The following is a 25,690-nucleotide window of genomic DNA, read 5'->3' on the forward strand; positions in this document are numbered from 1 at the left end:
TCCATCCTCATAGTTCTGGGGTCGTCTCTGAATTTTCACCCAGTTGCCTACCAAGATGTTGTCTGTGTCTACTGCAGGGGGCGGTGCAGGGCTGAATATCTTACTCACAGCTCACCTTTTTGGTGCCTTTGAACCGTGTTAGGAATTACCCACATCTCTCTGAGCAATATTCTACTTTTTATATTGACCCAATTATTTTACTTCTTTGGTGTGTCCTTTCTCCTAACACATACGGGTTCACATTGAAACCTTGAAACTCACATTTACAAAACATTTTCAATATGAAACATCGTTCCACGACTCATTAGTGGAGTTCCATCAACATTTACATTTCCAGACCACCCACTGCCCAGTGGTTTTCTTGGTCTCAGTACTCGTGAAAACGGTCTGAAGGTTTATTTTGGGTTCCTAAGTAGTAGACACACACACAACACTGCCTGTCAGTTATTTCTCAGAAACTAAATCAGCCCTTCTGTTGCCATCCTATCATGCTTCAGGGGTGCCTGTGCTAGTTTTTAATTCTTTGTCCTAACACTTAAATGTTTGCTCAAACGCCCATATTAATACTTCCTCTTAGTTTACAAAACGATTTACTTTCTTACTGGTTGGGATGAAGCTGCCTGAGGTTGCCACCTGTTATTTTTCCTTCATTTATTGGACCATGTCATCCCATTACATGTCTGCCATGGAGGTTTTCAAGCTGTGGTCCCTGGACATGTTAGAAATGCAAATTCTCAGGCCGAACCAGGACTGAATAGGAAGATCTGGGGTGGGGTCCCCCCAGGACTGAATCGGAAGATCTGGGGTGGGGTCCCCCAGGACTGAATCAGAAGATCATGGGTAGGGTCCCTCCAGGACTGAATCGGAAGATCTGGGGTAGGGTCCCCCCAGGACTGAATCAGAAGATCTGGCGTGGGGTCCCTCCAGGTGATCCTGTTACACAGGTTAGAGAACCACAGCATTAGGGGTGGCGATTTGACAATTCTTTTTTCTTTTTTTTGAGACAGAGTCTCACTCTTGTTGCCCAGGCTGGAGTGCAGTGGCACACTCTCGGCTCACTGCAACCTCCGCCTCCCGGGTTCAAGCGACTCTCCTGCCTCAGCCTCCCGAGTAACTGGGATTACAGGCACCCACCATCATGCCTGGCTAATTTTTTGTGTTTTTAGAGATGGGGTTTCGCTATGTTGGCCAGGCTGGGACAATTCTTAAACTGTCATTCTTTACTCACTTAATTTGCAGGAATTCTTCTGTAAAGAACTTTTCCTAATCAACAAGGTTTCCCTGAATTGCAATTTGTAGAGAAAAGGCAGGATAATCGCTGATCTTCCTTCAAGTGTCCATTCCCAGTGTTAGGAGTTAGTGCCCTAGGTACCTCCAAGAGTGACCAATTACGTATGTTTGGCTGGTTTTGGCTTTGAAACCATCACTATGAATTCATGGTTTTCATATATTAGAGACCACTTTCTAGGTGCTTGATGTGTATACTGCTACTGGGGCAGAGCTAGGAAATGTGTCTACATGAAAAGAACAACAAATGAGTTCACGCTTATATTTCTATTTCAAATTTAGTATACAGCTTTATGCCTTTTTCTCAGAAAAATCTTGTTTTATTTTTTGAGGTAGAGTTTTGTTCCTGTTGCCCAGGCTGGAGTGCCGTGGCACAGTCTCGGCCCACTGCAATCTCCGCCTCCTGGTTCAAGCAATTCTCCTGCCTCAGCCTCCTAAACAGCCGGGATTACAGGCACCTGCCACCATGCCCAGCTAATTTTGGAATTTTAGTAGAGATAGGGTTTCACCATGTTGGCCAGGCTGGTCTCGAACTCCTGGCCTCAGGTGATCTGCCCGCCTCGGCCTCCCAAAGTGCTGGGATTACAGGCATGAGCCACCACACCTGGCCAGAAAAATCTTAGTTTTAACATTAACATAATTAGTTATTAGCTTTAACTCCCACCCCACATAATTTCAAAGGATTAATTCCAGTAAGACAAGTAACAAGGAGATGATTGATTGAAATTTAGGATTTAGTGGCTCTATTTGTCTTTAGACCGTGGCTCACTAAATCTGCACACTTGAAGTGCTGTGTTCTAGCGATGCTCTGATGACACATGAAGTAATAGGCGGCGTGCCTCTCACCAGCCTGATGTGCAGCTGGGCTGCAGAACCCCATGATGCTGCCTAGCCCAGCCAGCCCCAGGTCACTCCTCAGACTCACACTCGATTCTGACACCACCAGCACCCGGGTCTCCAGTATTTTATTATACTTAAAATATAATAAAAAATTAAAAACATGCAGAGTCAATAACAGTTAATACAATCTTGAGGAAGAGCAAAGTCGGAGGACTCTCACTATTGAGTATTGTGCCTTCATTTAAAGTTACAGTAAATAACACAAAGTGGGACTCTTGAAACAAACATGGACCAATGGAACAAATAGAGGCTCCAGAAACTTACACAGATAAATTTGATTTATGCCAAAATTAGGAACTTTTGTTCTGCACTAGCATGGCTAAGATGAGAAAGGCAGAACTACCAAATCATAGCCTAACTGTGGAGCAGTGGGAGCTGGGGTGCATGTGAGGGCGTCCTGCAGCTGGACACAGGGGACTCAGGGAGGCAGTGACCCAGCGATGCAGCCCCTAGCACATGCCCAACAGAAATGTGTATGTAAATTCACCCAAGACGAGCATCTGAATGTTCACAGCAGGTGTATTCATCGCCCCAAACTGAAGACGGTCCAGACGCCGATTGACAACAGAATGGATGAATAAACCGTGGTGTGTTCACGGGACAGAATCCAACAAGGCAGCAACAGTAAACAAGCTTCAGGTGCAGCCACAACAGGGTGAGGCTGGCATGATGCTGGCGTGATGCTGGCGGGAGGCTGGCGTGATGTGGATGTGATGCTGGCGTGATGCTAGGAGGAAGGAGGGCACCGGTGCCTCCTGCCGGGGCCACGTGCATGGAATTCAGAGCTGGGCAGTGCCAACTGGCACCCGGGTCAGGACAGTGGTCCCCGCAGGGGTCAGGTAACTGCTCCACAGAGGGAGTTGCCAGGGTCCTCTCTTTGATCTCAGTCCTGGTTACATAGCCAGAACCAGAAAGCGTCTGAGACAAGGCTTCATTAGTTTAGAAATTTATTTTGCCAAAGGTAAGGACATTTCCAGAAAAGAGGAACACAAAACCACAGGAACAATCTGTGGTCCCTGCCTCTATTCAAAGACAATTTTGAGGGCTCTGAACTGTAAAGAGGAAAAGTGGGTTGGAGGGGAAAGAGGGAGGGTGTGGCCCCGTTATGGAATCCAGTCCCTGCCTTTATCCAAAGACGATTTTGAGGGCTCTGAATTGTAAAGGGGAAAAGTGGGCTGGAGGGCAAAGAGGGAGGGTGTGGCCCCGTTATGGAATCGTGTTGCAAGAGAAAGAGAGCAGGTGGGGGTTGGCCCATGACGTGTCCCTTTTGAGCTCATTACCTTGGCACTTTATGGTGGTGAAAGCAGCTACCGGTGGAGATGCTTTTATCCATAGCCCTCTGCTTAGGAACAAAAGGAAAGGCCACTTCTTGCATGATTCAGCTTCCAGTTTAAGTTTTTCCTTTAGGCAGAGTGCACTGGGGTCCCAAGATTTTATCATCCTTTCACATAGCTTTGTTCACAAAACTTACTGAGTTACATACTATTTGTCACAAGCCATGAAACTTTTCTTAAAACGCAACGATGTTATAAAAACAGTCCCGGCTGGGCGCAGTGGCTCACACCTGTATCCCAGAACTTTGGAGGCCGAGGCAGGAGGATCACTTGAGGTCCAGAGTTTGAGACCAGCCTGGACCACATGGCAAAACTCTGTCCAAAATACAGAAATTAGCAGAATGTGGTGGTGCATGCCTGTAATCCCAGCTACGTGGGAGGTTGAGGCACAAGAATCGCTTGAACCTGGGAGGTGGAGGTTTTAGTGAGCCAAGATCACATCCCTGCACTCCAGCCTGGGTGACAGTGCGAGACTCTGTCTTAAAAAACAAAAAACAAAAAAACAAAAACAAACTCCCACTGAAATGCACTCATGACACCTAAATAAGCAGTTTAAAACCAACCATTATTTTAAAATCACTCTGCTTTGAAAGACATCTCAGTGGAAGTAAACCTGTTTCAATTGATGGCATTATTTGCTAAACTCTGGATGAATGTTTTCTCTCTGCTTGGACAAGCTCCCGGGTGTCGAAGGGCAGATGGGTTGATGAGATTGCATTTGGCACACATCGTCTCACACACGCACAGCCCGACGGTGTTTGCTTACACGGAGGCCCTCCATTCCCTTGTGGGGCAGGGAAGATGCTCAGAGTGGGACCAACTCCCTGGGAGAATGGCCTGCATTGCCCCATCCATAGCAACCTTTCTGGATTTTTTGTCAACTTCATCCTCATGCTCTACAGAACACAAAAATATCCAGAGTTCCACAGAAAACAGCTGGGGACGGGCTTCCTCCTCTCTGTCCCCCACCAGACTCTCTTGCAGGCTCACCGTGAGATGGCTTTGCCATGGTGCAGGTGGAGGATGGAGGAGTCCTGTGCCCAGGTCGCCATGGTCCTGAACCAGAACTGTGTAACGGGTGGGAAGAATACACCAGAAGAATGTTCCCCCGAATTTGTGTTTTTCTGTTATGATTAGACATGCAAGGCAGGGAGCTCTTGACACAACCATGTATGTGTGCACGTGGGTCCTGTCCTGACAAACGCGTGGCCCTGTCGCCAGCTGCTGGTGCTGGGTGGAGGGCTGTGAGCCTCCTCTTTTATCCTGGCTGGAGAGAAAGCAGTTTCACCTGCACATGCATGTGGGGCCACTGCCTTATCATGAAGCAGAGTGACCCCTTGTTCCCATTACTCCAAAGGAGCAAAAATGCGTCTCTGGAACCCTCAGAAGGTTGTCTCTGGAGTCATCCACGCTCATGGGATGCATTTGATGAAGCCTCGTGAGTGACGCCTGAGTGACCTGAAAGGGGGCAAGAAGGTGAGACCCAGTGCAACCCTCCGACCCCGACGACTGCGGGGTTTCAGAAGCTTGATCGTACCACCTCGTTCTGGGGATCTGCCTCTACGCCTGTGTTTCCCTGGCGTGAGTGATTTGTGCACTGTCTGGGTCAGGTCTTAGTACTTGTTTTTGACTCACAGGTTTGCTTTACCCCACCCCCAGCACTTCATCCATGAGGTGGTTTGTGGGCATGATGGTTTTGGTAACCGTTGAAGTAAATATGTAGCTGTAAAAACACAATGCATATGCGTGTGCTGCCTAAAGCTTCTTGGGAAGCCAGGGCCAGGTCACCCCAGTTTGGGACAAATCCTCACCTGCTCTACAAGCCCAACGATTCTGGTCCTCTGCAGGCACCGGGGGAATTCTGGTCCTCTGCGGGCACCAGGGGAATTCTGGTCCTCCGCAGGCACTGGGGGAAACGGCCTCTGGGTGAGAACCCGTGAGTGGAGCGTGGAGGGCTCTGGGGTCGGCAGTATAAGGGCCCCCAACGAAGGCATCCACGCCGGAGCCCAGAACCTGCCTCAGAAGCACATGCAGGGTCTCCTGCAGGTTTACTCTGATGGATGCTGCTGTGTCTTCCCAATAACCGGGAGACATCGGGTAAAACCAGACTCTTAAAAGAGTTTTTCTCCAAGACTATGGCAGTGCGGGTGATCAGCATGCTCTGGCCAAGTGGCCAGGGTGCACATGGCTGCAGCTGCTGTGTGGGTGACCTGCCACCATCTGTCCAAATGCCAAGTGCACTTGCCTGGGATCTCGCACTCCAAAGCCTACTCACACACAGAGACTGCCGCAAGAGTGCAGAAACGGGCAGCCTTCAAGTTCAAGGCCGTCTGTTAGCACCGTGGCCCTGGCCCCTATATCTTCAACATCAGACTGGCTAAGTCCACCGTGGCTCCCTAGGAGCCAGAGCATCCGCTGCTGTCCGGAGCCAGGGGTGGCTCCAGTGTATGGCTGAGGAGGCAGCTCCCAGGTGCACCAGGTGTGAGCCAGGACCCGGCCGGTGCCCTGTGTGTGGGCTCTCGCGCCCTGTGTGTGGGTGCCCATGCCCTGTGCGTGGGCTCTAGTGCCCTGTGTGGGTGCCTGTGTACTGTGTTTGTGGGTGCCCGTGTACTGTGTTTGTGGGTGCCCGTGTACTGTGTTTGTGGGTGCCTGTGTCCTGTGTGTGGGTATCCTTGTGTCCTGTGTGTGGGTGCCCATGCCCTGTGTGTAGGTGCTTGTGCCCTGTGTGTGGGCTCTCGTGCCCTGTGTGTGGGTGCCCATGTCCTTTGTGTAGGCTCTAGTGCCCTGTGTGGGTGCCCATGTCCTCTGTGTGAGTGCCCATGTCCTGTGTGTGGGCTCTAGTGCCTTGTGTGGGTGCCTGTGTCCTCTGTGTGGGCTCTCATGCCCTGTGTGTGTGGGTGCCCATGTCCTGTGTGTGGTGTGCCCGTGCCCTGTGTGTGTGGGTGCCCGTGTCCTGTGTGTGGTGTGCCCGTGTCCTGTGTGTGTGGGTGCCCATGTCCTGTGTGTGGTGTGCCCGTGTCCTGTGTGTGTGGGTGCCCATGTCCTGTGTGTGGTGTGCCCGTGTCCTGTGTGTGGTGTGCCCGTGTCCTGTGTGTGGTGTGCCCGTGTCCTGTGTGTGTGGGTTCCCGTGTCCTGTGTGTGGTGTGCCCGTGTCCTGTGTGTGGTGTGCCCGTGTCCTGTGTGTATGGGTGCCCGTGTCCTGTGTGTGTGGGTGCCCATGTCCTGTGTGTGGTGTGCCCATGTCCTGTGTGTGTGGGTGCACATGTCCTGTGTGTGGTGTGCCCGTGTCCTGTGTGTGTGGGTTCCCGTGTCCTGTGTGTGGTGTGCCCGTGTCCTGTGTGCGTGGGTGCCCATGTCCTGTGTGTGGGTGCCCATACCCTGTGTGTGTGTGTGGGCTCCTGTGCCCTGTGTGCGCGGGTGCCCGTGTCCTGTGTGTGGTGTGCCCGTGTCCTGTGTGTGGTGTGCCTATGTCCTGTGTGTGTGGGTGCCCATGTCCTGTGTGTGTGGGTGCCCGTGTCCTGTGTGTGGTGTGCCCGTGTCCTGTGTGTGGTGTGCCCGTGTCCTGTGTGTGTGGGTGCCCGTGTCCTGTGTGTGGGTGCCCGTGTGTGTGTGGGGGCTCCCGTGCCCTGTGTGCGTGGGTGCCCGTGTCCTGTGTGTGGTGCGCCTATGTCCTGTGTGTGGTGTGCCTGTGTCCTGTGTGTGTGAGTGCCCGTGCCCTACGTGTGAAAACTTGTGTGCTTGCTTTGCTCCCAGCAGAGGGAGGCTCCGTCTGTGCCATCTGCTCTGCCCATGCGTTTCTCTGGTGCTGCTTTCCACGAACACGGCCGGGGACTGACACTGGCTCGTCCACTCCCGGGGCCTGGGGGTCTGCTGAGTCATGGATAAAGTCATTGATTGGAAAACTCACCATCAACTGCTGGGGCTTCCAGGGAAGCTAGGGAAGCCCATAATACTCTCGTGCACCTGCAAACGCAACACCATTCCCACGCTGCCACGACTCAGAGGTTGACAGTGTGTGGCGGACGCCAGTTGTGGCGAGGCGCGGGCAGGAGCCGCTGAAGAGACTGGGGGCTTCCCATGCAGGAGAATCCACCCTTTCCCGGCAGTGAGATTTGCCCCTGGGGAACCCACTACGTGCACTTAGGCAGGGCCCGAGCTCCTGGCCTCCTGGTTCTGCCTGCCATGAGATCGTCCCACCCAGCGCCTGCCCCTCCTGGCCTGCAGGGGCCTCTCTCTCAGCCCTTTTCCTCCTCACAGGCAGGGGAAGAGTCGCAGGCGGTGAGGACATAGTGGCCGGGCCCGCTAGATATGCAGGGGTGTCCACACGAAAATGTTGGCGCGTGGTCTGGTGAGTTTTAACCTCTGACCTTCTGTTTCCTGAGTGAGTTCCATCTAAGGAGGTCATGTGTGCTGAGGCCAGGCAGCCGCTGGAGGCTATGGAATGCCAGTCTCTTGGGTGCTCCAGTGAGCCTGTTCCAGGGCCTCTGCGTCCCCTCCCTCGCTGCTCTGAGCTTATTGTCCCTGGGAGCAGGGCAGGCAGCACTCAGGCAGGTGACGGCCAGAGACGCACTTGGACACTGTTTAAGGGGGCATTTCCCTCAACACGGGCAAATCCGCCAGGGACACGCCCTTTGATCCTCCTTCCATTTCAGCCTCACCGACCAGACATGGCAAGAGGGATGGGATCAGCCCTGATTTGGGCAACTGGCACAGCCTGGTCACTGACTCAGCACACGCCAGCATGTCCTAAGTGCTGGGCTAGTGCGGGGACAGCTGGGGTTGGCTGTTGTGAGCTGCTGCCCTGGAGGACACAGCTGCCCCGTGGCTGCCACAGCAGACAGCTCTGCAACCTTGACCATCAGCTTGCAGGTCCCAGGGCTGGGAGGGTCTGGCGCTCTGCACCCTGACATCCCCTCACTACCCCACCGCCTCTCCCTGCCCTGTGGTCACCACAGCAGCCACCTCTGCAACCTTGACCATCAGCATGCAGGTCCTAGGGCTTGGGGGTCTCCCAATCCGTGCACCCCAACATCCCCTCACTACCCCACCGCCTCTACCTGGCTCTGCCTCTGCGTGGCTCCTCTCCTACTGCTGCCAGAAGGTTTTTGTAAAGCCGGACTCAGGGCGTGCATGGCCTCTCCCGCTCCCGCGAGGTGCCCGCGTTTGGCACGTGGGCTCCCCGTCCCCTCCAGCTCAGCAAACACAGCGCATCCAGGAGCCACGTGGGAACACCATGTCCCATGGCCGGTCCCCCAGGTCCTTGGATGTCTCACTCTGGTGAGCCCCTTGCTCCGGCTCCCTCAAGGAAGCCCCCGTCTCCCCATACAGAAGGGATCTCTTCCCTCCTGAGCCATCGGTGCCCGACCCTCCCTCTCCTCTGTTGCCCCATTTGTGGGCAGGTCAGCCGCACCCGTGAGCCCCGGAGCTCTGTGAAGGCCATCACGGCTTCTTATGACGGCGCCCAAACAGTGCAGGCAGCCGGGAGCTGTTCCCTGACGAAAGAAAGGAAGAGGAAAGGAGGAGGAAGGGAAGAAGGCCTTTTCTTGTCCCAAGAGACTTTTGTAGGAATTTCTGGGTGATACTGAGCATGGTAGACCCAGGTCATCTTTCCATGAGAGGAGCAAGTACAGCGGGCTCAGCCGCAGTCAGGGGCTTAGGGCGCCGGGGAAGCATTTGCGTGGGCTGCCCCCATGAGCCGCCTTTGCCACCAAGACCGGCTCTTCCAGCCAGGCCTTGGGCCAGCCCTGCTTTCCCTTCGGACAAGGTCTTCAGTCCACGGAGAGGATGGCCCACCTCCTGCCCCTAGGTCAGTGCGCAGCCCCAGGGAGGAGCTGTGTGAACCTGGGAGGTGCTGGGGAGCAAGCGTGCTCCATCAAGGAAGGCAGGAGGCCGGAGACCTGCCCAGCCCAGGAGCAGCCTGGCCAGGAGTCCCACCAAAGCCACTGGACCCGGGGAGCCTCCAGTGACCCAGCCTTGGAGGGTCAGCACTGTCCCTAGGATGGATTCTGCTTCGCACACAGGTCTCGCTGTCTGTGGAGGCTGCAGGCCCCGATGCCTGGGCAGCACGGACTGAAGGCAACCCTTGGGGTGGGAGGCCCCAGATGAGACTTCCTGGCCCTCCCGGGGTGGGGTGGGGGGTGGGAGAGGACGGAGCATCTGTGCGCATGCGTGAGAGCCACAAGATGGCATGTCTGTGAAGATGGCTTCTCCCAGCTGCGGTGCCTTCCGTGTGTGGGCAGTGGTGGTGGAGCCATGACTGCATGGGACAGCCTTTGCCATGTGGTGTTCCCACCTCTGATCCCTTCCTGGGCTGAGGAGCCTGGCTCTGGGGCTCAAGGTGTGGGGTTCTCCAGCACCGGCTCCTGCCATAGACATCCTGGTGGCCCTGGCACGGGCACATCCTCCAGCATGGTTGCTAGACCCCCCACGCGGGACCCCTAGGCCCCTGAGGGTCAGCAGGAGTGAGGCAGGCCGTCACCAACTGCCCTTGGGTGAGCCTGGTGGCCAGGGGTGGACCCAGCAGGTGCAGGCCAGGCCCCCCCAGCAGCCACCGGAGCCCATGTCTTTCCCACCACACAGCACAGCCAGGACATGGGGGTCAGGCCATTACTTGTGCTTCTAGTCCCTACATCACCCACAACTCACCCCTAACCTGTGCCTGGCTGTGGCACCTGCAGCCTGGGCTCCACATAAACACAGGCCAGGAAGTCCCATCTGGAGCCTCCCACCCCGAAGGTTTCTGGCAGTCCATGTTCCCCAGGCACCAGCCCTGCAGCCCGCACAGACAGGGAGACCTGTGTGTGAAGTGGAATCCGTTTGAGGGACAGTGCTTACCCTCCAGGGCTGGGTCACTGGAGGCTCCAGTGGCTTTGGTGGGACTCCTGGCCAGGCTCCTCCTGGACTGGGCCTGGGCTGGGCCCGGGCTGGGCCCGGGCTGGGCCTGGGATGGTCTCCGGCCTCCTGCCTCGCTTGGTGCAGGACCCTTGCTCCCCAGCTTCCCTGGGAAATCCGACGCCATCTGATCCCCGCACACATCCAGTACCCCTGATGCCAGCAGAGTTGCCTTTCTGCGTGTATAACTCCTAACAGGGCAGCACAGCCGTTCTGAAACCTCGCACGTCCTCACTGGGGTGGCTGAGGCTGGGCCACCAGGTGCTCACCTCCTGACCCTGGAACTGTGCACAGAACCTTTCTTCAAATAGGAGAGAGGTCTTTGTGGCTGTGATTAAGTTAAAGATCTTGAGATAAGGAGGTCATTCTGGATTAACCCATTGGCCCTAAATGCATGGCAAGTGTCCTTACACAGAGGCAGAGGGAGGTTAGACGCAGACAGAGGAGGAGGCTGCCTGGAGACCGAGGCAGAGTTGCAGCAATGTGGCTGCAGCCCAGGGACGCCTGGAGCCACAGAAGCTGGCGGAGGTGGGAGGGTCCTCCCCTGGAGCCTCTGGAGGGAGCACGGCCCGTGGACTCCTTGATTTCAGACCCCTCCCTGCTGAGCGGGGAGAGAATGAGCCCCTGTTGTTTCGAGCTGCCCAGGCTGTGGGGATCTGCCATGGCAGTTCCAGGACCCTCGGACCTTCGGCTCAGAACCCCTCCAGCACTGAGCAAGACGACCACTTAGGGCCACCCCTCCCCCCCCAGCTGGTCCTCGCTGCTCACCCGACCACGCTGCCCTCAGTTACAGATGCCTGCCCGGGATACATGGGACAGGGGCTGCGGCTTCCCTGGGGACGGGGTGCGTGGCTGCCTGCAGCCGTGCTCCTGTTTAGGTGCTGAGTGAAGCTGGACCTGGGTGGGATGGGGCATTCTGTCCAAGGGTCTCTTGGGGGTCCACGAGGACCCTGTTCTGATGATACTGCCCTCCTTCCCGAGGCTGCCCGTGGGGCTCCATGGAGGCCATGGGGTGGTGAGGACGGAAGAACACTTAGGCTGGGCTCCTGGGACCCCAGCAGCAGCTGAAGGCACTTGGAGCACCACAATTCCCACCCACGGGCCAGGCAAGGCCAGAACCGTCTCCAAAGAAGGGAGCAAGGAGACAGGGCCTTTTAGTGATAATATCATAACCAAAAAGTTCTTTAACATTTTTTCCTTTTTTTTCTGTCACTCAACATTTTTTTAATTATATGTCCATTTTTTTATTACTTGCACCCATCTAATCATTGCCATCTACACCAAACAAAAAAATCTATGCACCGGTGTTCACAAAGCATTTAAGATGCCTATGAAATGTAATAAGAACTAACTGCAGCTGCACAATATTCCCTCATATGTACATTATCACCATGCTGACGCTGGGCACTCAGAGTATTTACAGGTTTTCTTTATTATAATGAATTCCGCAATGAACATCTTTCTATATAAATTTTTGTGAGTACTTTGCATTATTTCCTAAAATAAATTAGAAGAAGGAATGATGAATCGGAGAACGTAAACATTTGGGGCTTTTGAAACACACAGTTTTTATAAATTAGAGTCTGTAGTTTTAATTCAGGGAGATTGTTGTGTCTCGGAAGATTTTTCACGGTGAAGTCTCACCTGACGGCACCTCCTCGTCCTCCGCAGAGCCGTGTGTGTAGGGCCCAGGGTGCTGACCGGGCAGTTCTTCAACACAGTGAGCGGTAGCAGGAGTCCCGAAGGTTCTCAGGCCTTGTCTCCATGCAGGGCATTTTGTGGCCTCTCCCAGGGCAGCCAGCAGGATCCAGGTGAGAACGGATGCATCTGTAGCAGGAGGGCATTGATGCCTCTGAGGTTGTAGCGAGGTTGGTATTTACCTTTTCCTCCTGGTCCATTCTGAAGCTCCAAAGAACGGTCAGTTTAATACAGAGACACAATTACAGCAAGCATCTAGTGTGAGGCCAGTCACGCCTTTTGGCTAGAATTACTCAGGGCATTGGAAAATTACAAAGCTTCTCAAGTAAACTTGCAAATTGCTAGCATTCTCTCTGCAAGACAAGAAATGCTGTCTGTCCCCTGACCCCTGACTCCACACCCCAGCCTGTTCTGCCCCTTTCTGATTGTTCTAAGTAACTGACATACTTAGAGCAGTTTAGAGCCACGTCGTGGCCTTTTGAGGCCGGTGTGCTGTGACATTTTCCTATAGAGCATGGTCACTTCCAGAGGTGAGAGAGGCACAGAATTCTATTCTGAGACTCCCTAGGACTCACACCACGGTGGCTGTGAGTACGAAGGCAGATGCTGCGGAACAGCCTGGAAAGGATGTGGGGCCTGCGGCCCCTGGCAGTGCCCGGAGCTGAGTAGCCACCTTCCTGGAGGTGAAGGCCTGGGCCAGATGCCTGAGAATGACACACGCAGGCCCAGCTGTTCTTCAGAGATACAGAGCGACCCACCGTCTGCTTTGCTGGGACCGTCCAGTGTTAGCAGGGAAAGTCCTGCATCCAGCACGCTGGGGCGGTGGCTGCACCAGTTGAGAACCAGTCTCTGATTTCAGGGGTGAGAAAAGTAGAGGTGGGTGCTCTACCTGAATGCTCACCAGCTCGGGGGTGCGGCTGAGCAGTGGACATCAGTCACACATCTCTGTGAAGTGTTAGCGGGGAAAGTATCGTGGAACCATCAGCAGCCACTTGAGGTTAGGCCCAAACCAGAGGGGACCATCGCGTCCAAACACCTGCTGTCATCAGGGTGGCCCACCTTTCTTCTGAGTGGGGATTCTCTTCCTGCCTGGGGGGAGCAGTTTGGCTACAAAGCTGCCTTTTAGAGCGAGACCGCGTCTCCCCTCCCTGCGTTCCCAGGACTTTGTGAAGAAGAGGAAATGAGTGGCCCTTCCTTTCTCCTGGATCCCGGCTGTGGGGCTGCCCGCCGCCCTCCTCCTCCCGCCCTAGGCTACCTGACCCACGGAGGCCGGCCTGAGCCAGACGCATCCCCAAACACCAAGTGCCCCGTCTTCTAGGCCATTCCAGGGACTGATGAGTCAACATGGGCTTCTTATCCTAATGTTTTAATTTGGAACTCTGCTATCGATCTGATATTTACAAAGGAATCCATGCGTGACATTAAACTGTCAAAAGAGAAGTGTGCATCCTGCGAGAATTCCTGCCTGAGATACTGTCTTTTTGTGAGTGTAAGTGCAGAGAGAGCCCACGCAAACCACAGGACAGCAGAGCCGCTGCCCTGCCCCTCCAGGCTGCGCACTCAGGCTCACCCTCTCTGGAGGAGCCATCATTCTGGCCTCAGATTCTCATCCCAAAACATTGCAAATAGAATGTCAGGCAAAGAAAGAAAGAGCCAGGCACACATGGAGAGATGGCAATGTGAGTAGAAGGGGTGAGAAACCCAGCGAATGAAAACGTCTACATGAGAATGCAGACACAGCGCCCTCAGACGCCGGCTGCAGAAAGCTCTGGAGACATTGTCCATGAGAAGAAAAAGACAAGGTCAAGAACTTCAGTGGAGAAATAAAAATTACACAAAAAGGAAAGATTTGTATTTTTTTTTCTGATTGTATTCTTCCTATTCTCCCTCCACTTTCTTTCTAGAACTCCAACTTTTCTCATCGCATTCTCTATTTTCTCATTGCAGTCTCTATCTCTATGCCTATTTGTAAATGCAATACAAAAATGATCGCCTGGAAAAAATACAACGTTTCAGAACTCAATAAGCGGGTTTAAAAATAGTTTAGATATCACTGAAAAATAATGAAAGTAGGTCAGAAGAAAATTCTCAGAATGAAGGATAGAAGCGTAAGGAGGGAAATAGAGAAGAGCAAGTGTGAGGGACTGAACCGCGTCCTCCCAGAATGCACGTGTGGAAGCCTGGCTTAGTTCTGGCTGCCATAACAAAATGCCATAGACTGGGGGCTTAGAAACGACAATGCATTTCTCACAGCTTTGAAGGCTGGGGAGTCTCAGATCAAGGTACCGGCAGATTCCGTGTGTGGTGAGGACCGGCTTCCCTGGTGTGTCACTGTGTCCTCACATGGTGGCTGGGGGACGGGCGCTCTGGGGCCTCTTTTATGAGGACACCGATCCCATGATCGGCAGTCCACCTTCAGGACCCCATCCCCTACCACAGGCCCCATCTCCTAACACCACTGCCTTGGGGATGAGGATTTCAACAGATTAATTTTGGGGAACACGGACATTCAAACCCTCACAAAGCCCCACCCACCGAGGTGACTCGTCTGGAGAGAAGACATTAGGGAGGTAATTAAGATGAAGTGCAGCCAGCAGGGTGGGGCCCTGATCTGACAGGACTGGAGGCCTTATGAGAAGAGGAAGAGACACCAGATTGTGTGCGTGTGTGCGTGTGTGTGCACGTGTGTGCGTGCGTGTGTGCGCGTGTGCATGTGTCTGTGTGTGCACGCGTGTATGGTGTACGTGCGTGTGTGCTTGTGTGTGTGTGCACACGCGTGTGCACAGAGAAAAGGCCTTGTGCACACAGGGAGCAGGCGGCCCTCCACAAGCCAGGAAGAGAGGCCTCACTAGACCAACACTGTCCCTATGTGGATCTTGAACTTGCAGCCACCAGGGCTGTGAAGCCCCTGGTCTGTGGTGCTGGGCTATGGCAGCCCTACTGCCCCAGTGAGATGGGAAGAGACAGCAGACACAATGAGAAGACACCACACATGAGTAACTGGAGTTCTGGGAAGGAGAGAAAGAATAGGCAAAATCAGTATTTAAACTGGTAATGGCTGAAAATGTTCCCAAACTGACGCGAGACATCCCGGCCCCGGTGGGCTGCTTCTGACCCTGTGACCTGGGCTGTCACCACAGGAGCCTCCCTGGCCGCCTGGCGATTTGCTGTCACCGCAGCAGGCCTGCTGGGGCTGCCTCCCCTCTGCAGATGCCACCGGGTGCCCTGGGGAGCAGCAGGCACTTCCTTTCCCGCACTCAAGATGCCCACATTTTGAAAACCCGAGGGGCGCATTGGATTCTCCACCCGTGCATTTTCAAAAACCAAATCCGGTCAGTTCCACCAGGACTCCTCTGGCTTGTGCCGGAGTCACACCCTCCCCGAGAAGACACGGGAAAGAGGAGGCGCTTGGGCAGGCGCTCAGTGGAGCTGCTCGGCCTTCAGGGGCCGCCCGGCGGGAGGTCAGAGGAGCAGAGGCTTCTATGACGTTCTGGAGTTCTCAGAACATGATCATCTCACCGTGTTTCTCCAGAGGCCCTTTGGGTAGCATTTAGCAGACCCTGTCGCCACCAAAGACCCGTGGTGAAAGCCCCCGCTCTGGTACGGAGCTGTCTACACAGCAGGCTGCGGGCGGGGCGTGTCTGCAGGGGACTCTTCTCCCACTCCCCGGCTCTCCTCACTTCTGCCTCCTGCCCCCTCGGGGAAAAAGAGAGGCTTCCATGGCAGAAGTGCCCCTCCCAGCTCTGACTCTCTGCCCCTGGGGGGGATCAATGTCTGATCATAAATCTCTTTACACACTCACACTCGCACCCCCGAATAGACCCCACAGGCTGCCCTGCCTCCCAGAGAACTTCCCCCGAGACAGCCTCTACCTGTCAGGGAAGCAAAGTGACGTCCTGCTCAACAATGTCCCCAGAAGGCTCCGGGCGCTTGAGACAAAGTTCAAGGGCAAGGACATTCGTCATTTCCCGTGGTGTACTGAGGGCATTGATGATGTCTTTTGAAAACACCCCACTTGTGTTTCTCCTCTGCTCTTACACCTCACAACAGCAACAGCACAGACAGACGACTTCTGTGAGCAAATGTGCGGCTTTTCCCTGACAAAGAAGCAATAGATTCTGCAGTGGACACCAGCTGGCTTTTCCCTGTCCCACGAATCCCTGGCCAGCCCTCAGTTCTTGCATAGACATGCCATTTCAATGTAAATTTACTTGAGAGACAGGCCATTGTTAGTAATTTTCCCAAATAAAGAAATGCAGTGTTAATCCGATATTTGAAATTCCTTAGAATTGCGATCTGCATCCCAAGAAGAGCAACCTCCTCTCTTTCCTTCTTGCTTTTTCTCTTCCCTCCTGCATTTTCATCTGTCTCCCTGTGTTTCTTGGTGCCTCTGCCCCTCTGCCCTCATTGGCAGGCATCTAGCCTGGGCCTGATGTGTGGCTGCGACAATAGTAACTGGCCATGTCACCATCCAGCGATGGTGGATGAAGCCCGCCTGGGACTTGCTGTGCAAAAGGGATGGGGGTCAGGAGCCGGCTCCCAGGCTGACCGTGGCCTTGCAGGTGATGTGGGAAAAGTCGCCGAATCCAGCCATCCAAACATCACACATCCATTAACTCTGGCAGATGCAAATGGTTGATGTTGGTGATGCCGGTGGCCAGCTTCACGCTGGCCTAATACCTGGGAGAGGGACTGGCTGGGACACTGTGGAACTGAATCTTCCTCGGATGTGCTCATTGCAGAACGAAGGTTGGAAGAAAGCCATTCTGGTGACTTGGCCAGCCGCACCAGCCTGTCCCCTCCTCGAGCGCACACCTGCCCTCAGTCTGCACTGTCTCTGGGACGGGATCACATTTGGAGCTGGCCAGGTCTCTACCTGGTCTCTCATGGCCTGACCTCCGGGAGGACACTTCCATCTGCCTGCCACACTTGTCCTTCCTCCTCGCCCCACACACGAGCCCTCGGGGCCGCCTCTTGGCCCTTGTGCCTGTGTGGAGCCTGATGCCTATTTGAATAAATTATTAGAAAAATTATTAGGTGAGGCCGGGCACGGTGGCTCATGCCTGTAATCCCAGCACTTTGAGAGGCTGACACAGGCAGATCACGAGGTCAGCAGATCAAGACTCATCCTGGCTAACACAGTGAAACCCCGTCTCTACTAAAAATACAAAAAAATTAGCCGGGTGTGGTGGCAGGTGCCTGTAATCCCAGCTACTCGGGAGGCTGAGGCAGGAGAATGGCGTGAACCTGGGAGGCGGAGCTTGCAGTGAGCCGAGATTGTGCCACTGCACTCCAGCCTGGGCGACAGAGCGAGACTCCGTCTCAAAAAATAATAATAATAAAAATTATTATTATTAGGTGAAAGGAGCCAGACACGAAAGCAACCATGTGTCCTGTGATGGCCTTCATATGAAATGCTTGGAATAAGCTTCTCTATGGAGGCAGAAAGCAGATAGGGGGCAGCCGGAGGCTGAGGGGAGAGGGAGCCGGGAGTGAATCCAGGGCTCCTTTTCAGGGTGATAGAAATGTTTTGCAATTAGATCCTAGCAATGCCGATATACTAACAACTACACCTCTTTCAGATGCTGCAGGTGGACAGGTGGCAGGTGGGGACACGGTCCCTGTCCCTGGCACTCCTGTTGAGAGGTCACAACCCTCTGTGCTTAGGGTGGGGGCATCATGGCTGCAGACGCTCCCGCCCCTGCAGAGCCGTTTCTTCCCAGACTCCCATGTGGCCCTGAGTCACTGGGGATCAGAATGAGCATGAGAACGTGGATTCGCAGGGCCCAGGTGGGGTTTTTTCACAAGCCTCCGGGGGTGAGGCTGAAGCTGGTAGCTCAGAAACTGGAGCTGGCTGTCAGCATCAAAACACTGCTCAGTGACAGGGGCTGTATGGCCTGGGGCAGTCCAAGAAAATCATCCAAGAGTGGAGGAAAAACTGTTCTGAAGCCTTCGGCCTCCAGTGAAATTCCTTGGATGGGACACCCCGGGGAGGGAGGGTCCCCATTCCCCATCCCAAAGGGGCCCCTTTGGGCCACTCACCCCGACAAGGGACAGCTTCCCTGGGGACGTCCTCGGACCCGCCCTGGGTACTCAGATATTTAGAGGATGTTCTGATATTCAGTGATTTTCAGAGTAGTGGTGTTAAAGTTACACATATATATATGCAAAAATAAGAAAATAAACGAATTCCTAGTCCTCCACCTAGAGAACACCACCCATTTTACCTTTTTTTTGGTGTTTCTAAACAAAATCTTCAAACGAGATCATGCTGTTTCTGCTATTTAGTTACTTTTAATTCTCTCAGCGATGTCTCAGAGCACCTTCCTGTTTAAACGAGCGAGCGCCTGACCCCGAGTTCACGGGCAGTTTTACAATGAGATGCCGCAAAGGCATTTCAAGGCATAAAACCGAGCTTCCCCGCACCCGGCAGGCAGGTGGATCTGATTTTCCTCTGCTGCAGCGTTTGCTGGGGGCGAAGGGTGAGAACCGCGGGAACGAACTCACGCGCTGCAGCGTCGGGAAACCCGGCCCACAGCGCCACCGTATGGCCTCCGCGTCCCCAGTCCGGAGCCGCAGCCTACGCGCTGCTGACCCTGAGCCTGTGCCCTCCCTGCAGTCCCCAGGAGCTGACGCTGTTTGGGTTTGTTTTCAAACACTCCAGCTGCGCGAGCATCTTCTCAGGACGGCCTGCGTGCTGCCCACACTCTCTTGTGCACGGTCCCCCGGCTCCGGCCGAATCCTGGGAGGGCTTCCCCGAAGCCTCCCTCCGTCCTGGGCAGTGGCGGGGCTTGCAGAGGCCTCAGAGCTGTGTCGGGGCCGGACGGACCGCTGTCCTGGCCAGCGCAGGGACAGGAGGGAGGACGCCTGGGAGGGAGGTGGAGACCAGAGTCGTGAGCGGCCCTGAGAAAAGCCGGCCGAGGGGCAGACCTCCATCCCGCCAGCAGGAAGCCGCGCCCCGCACGGTGAGGCTCGGCCTCGGTGATCCGGGCGGGAAAGACCGAGACAGACTCTTCTCACGCCCACCAGGCCGCCGGGTCCAGCCAGCTCCGGGGCAAGCGGACCCGGGGCCGTCTCCACCCGGGCTTTCCTTCCCAGCTTCCCCGCTCTCACATTCAGCTGAAAGTGGGTTTGTAAGAAATCCCGTTTACAAGCAAAAGCCACCCCCCGACCTTCTGTCACAGGAGTTTCAGTCGTGGGAGGTTAGTCTGCGGCCGCAGCAGCCTCGCGCTCTCCCAGGTAACGGCGCCCCCGCCCTGCTTGGCGCCCGCCAGCATCTCCCTGTCACTCGGAAGACAGCGTCCAAACCCCTGCCTGTTACCCGGGGCCCTGTGGGGGTCTGTCCCGGCAGCTCCTAGCTGTGACCTCCTCAGACAGGCTCCGTTCCCCCAAATCCCAGCCTCAGCCCCTCGGACGCTTCCAGGCGGGGAGGCTCCGGCGGGCTCCAGGAGGCGCAGGTAGAACTTGGGTGATCAGCCACCGGGCGTGGGGGCTCTCGCCTGTAATCTCAGCACTGTGGGAATCCGAGGCGAGCAGATCACTTGTGATCAGGAGTTTGAGACCAGCCTGGCCGACATGGCGAACCCCGTCTCTACCAAAAACACACACACACACAAAAAAAAAAAAAAAAAAAAAAATAGCTGGGCGTGGTGGTCTGCACCAGTAATCCCAGCTACTTGGGAGGCTGAGGTGTGAGAGTCACTTGAACCCAGGAGGCAGAGGTTGCAGTGAACTGAGATTGCACCACTGCACTCCAGCCTGGGTGACAGACTGAGACTGTCTCAAAAATAAAAGGTGATCAGGAAGTTCTTGTTTTTGCTTTTTGTTTTTCCCCCTGTGGAACTCTTTGCTCTGCAAAAGAGAAGCGTTTCTGTGGTGGGGCGCTCAGCTCCCCCCAGCCCCTCAGAACTGCTGATCCCACCCTCCTGTGTGCATTCTTGAGGCGGCCTGAGACATGGCTTTGAAAAACACTGCTTGGGCCGGATGCAGTGGCTCATGCCTGTAATCCCAGCACTTTGGGAGGCCACGGTGGGATGATCACCTGAGGTCAGGAGTTCAAGACCAGCCTGGTCAACGTGGTGGAACCCCGTCTCTACTAAAAAATACAAAAATTAGCCAGGCATTGTGGTGTATGCCTATAATCCCAGCTACTTGGGAGGCTGAGGCAGGAGAATCGCTTGAACCCATGCGGCAATGGTTGCCGTGAGCCAGGATTGCACCACTGCACTCCAGCCTGGGCAACAGAGTGAGACTCCCAAAGAGAGAGAGAGAGAGAAGGAAAGAAGGAAGGAAAGAAAGAGACAGAAAAAGAAAAGCACTGCTTGAAACAAGAAAGGAACACAAAGATTAAAGTCTTAGACTTTTCCATATACCTGTTGGCCACTTGTATGTCTTCTGTTGAGAAATGATCTTTTGTCCACTTTCTATGGGATTATTTATCTATTTTTTTCTGTTGTTTGATTTCTTTGTCTATTCTGGATATTGGCCCCAAAAAGCAAGAGAAAAAATGCTCAACATCATGAATCATTGGGGAAATGCAGATCGAAACCACAATGAGATAGCATCTACCCCAGTTCAGATGGCTTTAATTATAAAAAACAACCATGACAAATGCTGGCGAGGATGTGGAGAAAAGGGGCCCACGCACACTGTAGGTGGGAATGTAAATGAGCACAGCCACTATGGACAACAGGATTGAGTTCTTAAAAAATTAAAAATAGAGCTACCCTATGATGCAGCAATCCCCGCTGATGGATATTTATCCAAAGGAAAGGGAATCCTGTGTGAAAGGGAATCTGCGCCCCCTTTACTGCAGCACAGTTCACAATGGCAAAGATATGGAGTGAACCTGGGTGCTTATCAGTGGATGAACGGATATAGAACACGTGGTATCTGTACGCGATGGAATACTCCGCAGCCATAAACAAGAATGAAATCATGTCGTTTGCAAAAACATGGATGGAATTGAAGTCTGTCATGTTAAGGGAAGTAAGCCAGGGGTAGAAAGACAAACGTACCATGTTCTCACTCATTTGTGGGCACTGAAAGAGTGGCTCTCACAGAGGCAGAGAGTTGGCTGGTGGTTCCCAGGGCTGGGCAGGGTGTGTGGGTGAGAGGCAGACATAAAGTGAGGCTGGTTACGGGGCACAAACATGCAGTCAGGTGAAGGAGTAAGTTCCAGTGTTCCATAGCACAGTTCACAGACCAAAGGCAACAATCAGTTACTGTATATTTCTTTTTTCTTTTTTGTTTTTTAGACAGAGTCTCACTCTTGTCCCCCCACAGGCTGGAGTGCAGTGACGTGATCCCGGCTCACTGCAACCTCCGCCTCCTGGGTTCAAGCGATTCTCCTGTCAGTCTCCTGAGAAGCTGGGACTACAGGCACACACCACGCCTGGCTAATTTTTGTGTTTTCGGTAGAGACGGGGTTTTGCCATGTTGGCCAGGCTGGTCTCCAACTCCTGACCTCAGGTGATCCACCCACTTTGGCTTCCTAAAGCGCTGGCATTACAGGCGTGAGCCACCGCACCTGGTCCAGTGTATATTTCAAAATAGCTAGAAGAACTGGAATCTTCCCAACACAAAGAAATAGTAGATGTTCAAAGTGGATATACTATATACCCTGATTTGATCACTATGTGCTGTGTGCACAATCAAAATATCACAACTGCCCCATAAATATGTACAATTATTATGTATCAATAAACACTTTTCAAAAACATTTAGATTTGATTACAAAGACATTAAAACCTGTGACACTTCAAAAAACACCATAACGAAACAAGCAAAATCCAACAAAAATCAGAAGCACGCTGTGACAATTTTGACATCCGATGTCCTCAGTATCTAGAGGTCTTACAAGAAGAAGGAAGGCGCAATTGAATGAAGTTAGATGTGGAAATAGAATCACAACAACCCAGGAAGACGCAATTTGAGTTTTAATGATGAATTTAGCAACCTGCTTAAAAATAGTAATAGTCAATGTTGGCTAATATTCAGCGGAATACACATTTTCAGATACTACTAGCAAAAGTATCAGTTAGTATAATTTTGTTCTGGAGAGGGATTTGGTAATATGCACCAGAAGCCTTACAATTTGGCTGACCTAGTTATGCTACCTTTAGGACGATAAACTGGCAAGTGGTCAAAATCCGCTCTGTGGCCCGTTGCTGCATGGCCAAGAGCTCAGAATGGTCCGTGGTTACGTTGAAAGGGCTGTGAAAACAATTAGCGAATAAGGAAGAGTGTGTGGTGGAGACCATCTTCCCTGTCCCCGCCCCCAGCACAATATTGACTCTCTAGCTCTCTGCAGAGCACGTCTGCAGACCCCTGATCTATGTGGAGGAGTAAAGAGGGAAACAACAAAACGGTCCAGGTGTTCATTTTGCAGCATTTAGAAAATGTTGGTAAAAATAAAACAAGTAAAGGGCCTAAATGTCCATCTTTCCAACCTCGTGGAAGTAGTTCAATCGATTCTGGCAAATGCAAATCCTGTCATGTTCGACAGCCACTACAGGTAGACAGTGCTGCTGAAGAACTTCCGGTAACATGAGAAAACACTCATGAGAGGGTCGTGCTAAGTGAGAGCATTAAGTTATACAGACAACTTTATTCCAGTTTTAATTTGAAGGTGTATAAATAGAAATAGAAAGAAAATACTTGAACATCTTAATTACTGGGTGTTCATCCCGGGCGTGGGGAAGCAGGAGCTGCGGGTGAGGGTGGTGGGGGGTGTGAGGGGTTTGGGGGGGTGCTGGGAGGGGATCCCTAAAGTGACAGAGTCCTGGGAGCCCAGGGCTTGGAAGCTCACCACCTGGCAGTGCAGCCATGGGATCCAGCCGGACTCGCTGGACACTGAGGTGCCGTGAGGGCTGGGGTGGGTCCTGGGGAGGGCAGGGCCAGAAAAGGGTGGGGCCAGGGGAGGGCGGGGCTGGGGAGGGATGAGGCCTGGGGAGGGGTGAGGCCTGGGGAGAGTGGGGGATGGGGAGAGATGAGGCCTGGGGAGGGGTGAGGCCTGGGGAAGGTGGGACTGGGGAGGGTTGGGGCCAGAGAGGGCGGAGGTGGGGTAGGACAAGGCTGGGGAGGGAGGACGCCTTGGGAGGGGTGGCCTGGAAAGGCCAGGGCTGGGGAGGGATGAGGTCTGGGGAGGGGTGAGGCTGGGGGAGGGCGGGCCTGTGGGGCAGATCCTATTGGGGGTGTGGGGCCTGGGTCCTCGGGGCCTGGGACAGTGTCACTCTTCCCTTCCTTGGCTCATCCTGTGATTCGTAGAACCTCTGCCAGGCCCTGGGCTCCTGCTGAGCTCCTGCTGAGAACAAGGCAGCCTGGTTTTTCTTTGACCTCCTGCCCCCAAGGTTGATGAGGGGATGGAGGGTCTGCAGCAACGGCCCAGACAGGGTGGAAGTTCCCTGGGGAAGAAGAGGGTGCCTGGAGTGGGTGGGTGGTCAGGGACCTTTCGAGAGGAGGGGTCTCAGGGTGAGGGGTCTCAGGGTGAGGGCTTCTCAGGCCCCCGAGTGTGGGGCAGGGTGGGTGCAGAAGCAGAGGCCGTGGGGGAGGTGCTGGGCCAGGGGAGGGCAGGGCCCATTCTTAGGAGGAGCCTGAGGGTGGAACAAGAACAGATAAATTCTCGGGGGGAATGGGGTCCCTCACATGGGGGGTCCTAGAACAACCCATGGCGGCCTGTTCCTCTCCCTGCTCCCGCCCGTCCCTCTCCCTGCTCCCACAGGCGGGGCGAGGGCCGGGTGCAGGGAGGATGCTGTGGGTCCCCCAGGTGCCCTGTGCAGGACAGTAGCCAAGTGCTCCCAGGGGCCACCCTATGTCACACCCAGTGTGGGGGGCCCTGAGGGCAAAGGGTCCAGGCGAGGACATCAGGAGTGCCCTCCCTGTTGGAGGCTGGCCTGGCCCTCCTTCCCCACAACTGGGTTTTCTGTTGGGGCAGGAGGGAGGGACTTAGGAATGAACACGATCAGAGTAGCCTCTGCTCCTGCTTCCCTTGGGCCCCCACCAGCCTGGTGACTTGCTGGGGGGACACGAGGAAGATGGGGCACGGCTGAGGCTTGGGCGGTGGGGAAGAGCCAGCTTGGGCCGGGTGTCTGTCCGTGAGGGGAGGGACCCTGGCAGGCCACGCCGAGGCCTCACAAGGAACTTGTGGTTGATGCTTTCCAAAACAGGCCCTTGGCATTTGGGCGACAGCCAGGCAGAGCTAGCCCGGTGGTGGAAGACACTGACAGCGCCGGTTTCCCGATGAAAACTTGACGTTCGTGTTTTGAGACGTAGCTGGGGAGACTGGGAGCTGGGTCCTCTCCGAGTGCCAGGTCAGCCGATGGCGTGTGACCTCAAGTGTGGGGTGGGGTCCCCTGTCCAGGGGTCTGAGCTTCTCACGCTTCTGGGCCCTCCGTGCTCCAGCGTTCTCAGGTTCTTTTTTGGGGGGGACCTTGTGGGGGCCACACATCGCGCGTGACTCCCCAGAGGGCTGGACCTGGCTGCTGCCTCCCCCTCCCCGGGAAGCGGCTGGCCAGTGCATCAGGGAACACAGGTCTCTTTCCCCTGTCTTCTTCCATCAGTCTCCGGAAAAGTTTCCCCAGAGAAGACGCCCGACAGCAGGGGCTGCCTCCCGTGGCTTTTGTGACCCAGCCTCTTTCTCCATCCAAGCTGCATCCTCTGGGTGGGGGTGTCTGCACCTGGGGTGTGTGAGAGTGAGTGAGTGAGGGAGCGTGCCTGTGCCTGTGTGCGTGCATCTGTGTGCCGGCGGGCTGTGCCTCTATGTGCACGTGTGCAGCCATGCATGCGTGTTCACACGTGTGGAGTGTGTGCGTGTGTCCGTGCCTGGATGTTGCGGGTGGTGAGGCTGGCAGAGCGTTCTGACCCCTCGGGCCCCAGGCCTTGTCCCTCTTCTCTGCGTCCCAATCTTCCTTCAACCGCCCGCCCCGCCCCTGCCTTTGGTGGCCTGGAGTCCCCACCAGCCCTGGGTACTAGGGCGCCGGGCAGGGCGGGAACTAACGGGCAGAGTCTGTTGGGTCAGGATGACTGAAAACAGGCCCTGTCTTCAGTTTAGGCTCAGGCGGAAACCCCCCGGGGACCTCTGGGGACTGCGGTCGGTGCCAGGGGTCCCGGGCAGCTGCCTGAACGCGCACAGCGGCTCCTGCCCCGCAGCCTCCGCCCCGCGCCCGCGTCCACCGGCCGGCAGCGCCCCCTGGTGCCGCCTCGGGTCTGTGCAGGGCCGGGCGGGCTGCGCAGAGCACCTGCAGGCGCCTCCATGGGTGACAGAAGACAGAGGGGTTGACCAGGTCTTCTACAGGTCAATGGGCGATCAACAGCTGGACGCGTAGCAGGGGGCGTCCGGGTGGCCTAAGAGAATTCAGCAAGGCCGACTGCAGGCCGAGAGTCACCGGGAACTCACTTGGAAGGAGTGGATGTGGCCGCCCCAGGACCACTCTGTTCCAGGTGCCCGGCCCTGGCCATGGAGCCCTTGGACGTATCTGTTTCTTTAGCTGCAGCGAGCGGGGTCCCAGTGCTGAGCAGAAGACCCTGTGCTGCCGTCCCTGTGCTTCCTGGCAGCTGTGGGAGGAACTCTGACCTTTGGG

At 54.8% G+C, this 25,690-nt stretch overlaps 1 long non-coding RNA gene across 1 annotated transcript; it reads right to left on the reverse strand.

The window, feature by feature from the left end:
• Nucleotides 1-2,235: 2,235 nt before the first annotated feature.
• LOC134733258 (uncharacterized) lies at nt 2,236-4,151 on the reverse strand. The gene is made up of 2 exons (XR_010116764.1): nt 3,468-4,151; nt 2,236-3,076 (listed from the first exon to the last, which is right to left on the reverse strand). It is a non-coding gene; the product is annotated as an uncharacterized lncRNA (long non-coding RNA).
• Nucleotides 4,152-25,690: the final 21,539 nt, after the last annotated feature.

Source organism: Symphalangus syndactylus, chromosome 17, assembly GCF_028878055.3.
Source record: "Symphalangus syndactylus isolate Jambi chromosome 17, NHGRI_mSymSyn1-v2.1_pri, whole genome shotgun sequence".
NCBI lineage: Eukaryota > Metazoa > Chordata > Mammalia > Primates > Hylobatidae > Symphalangus > Symphalangus syndactylus.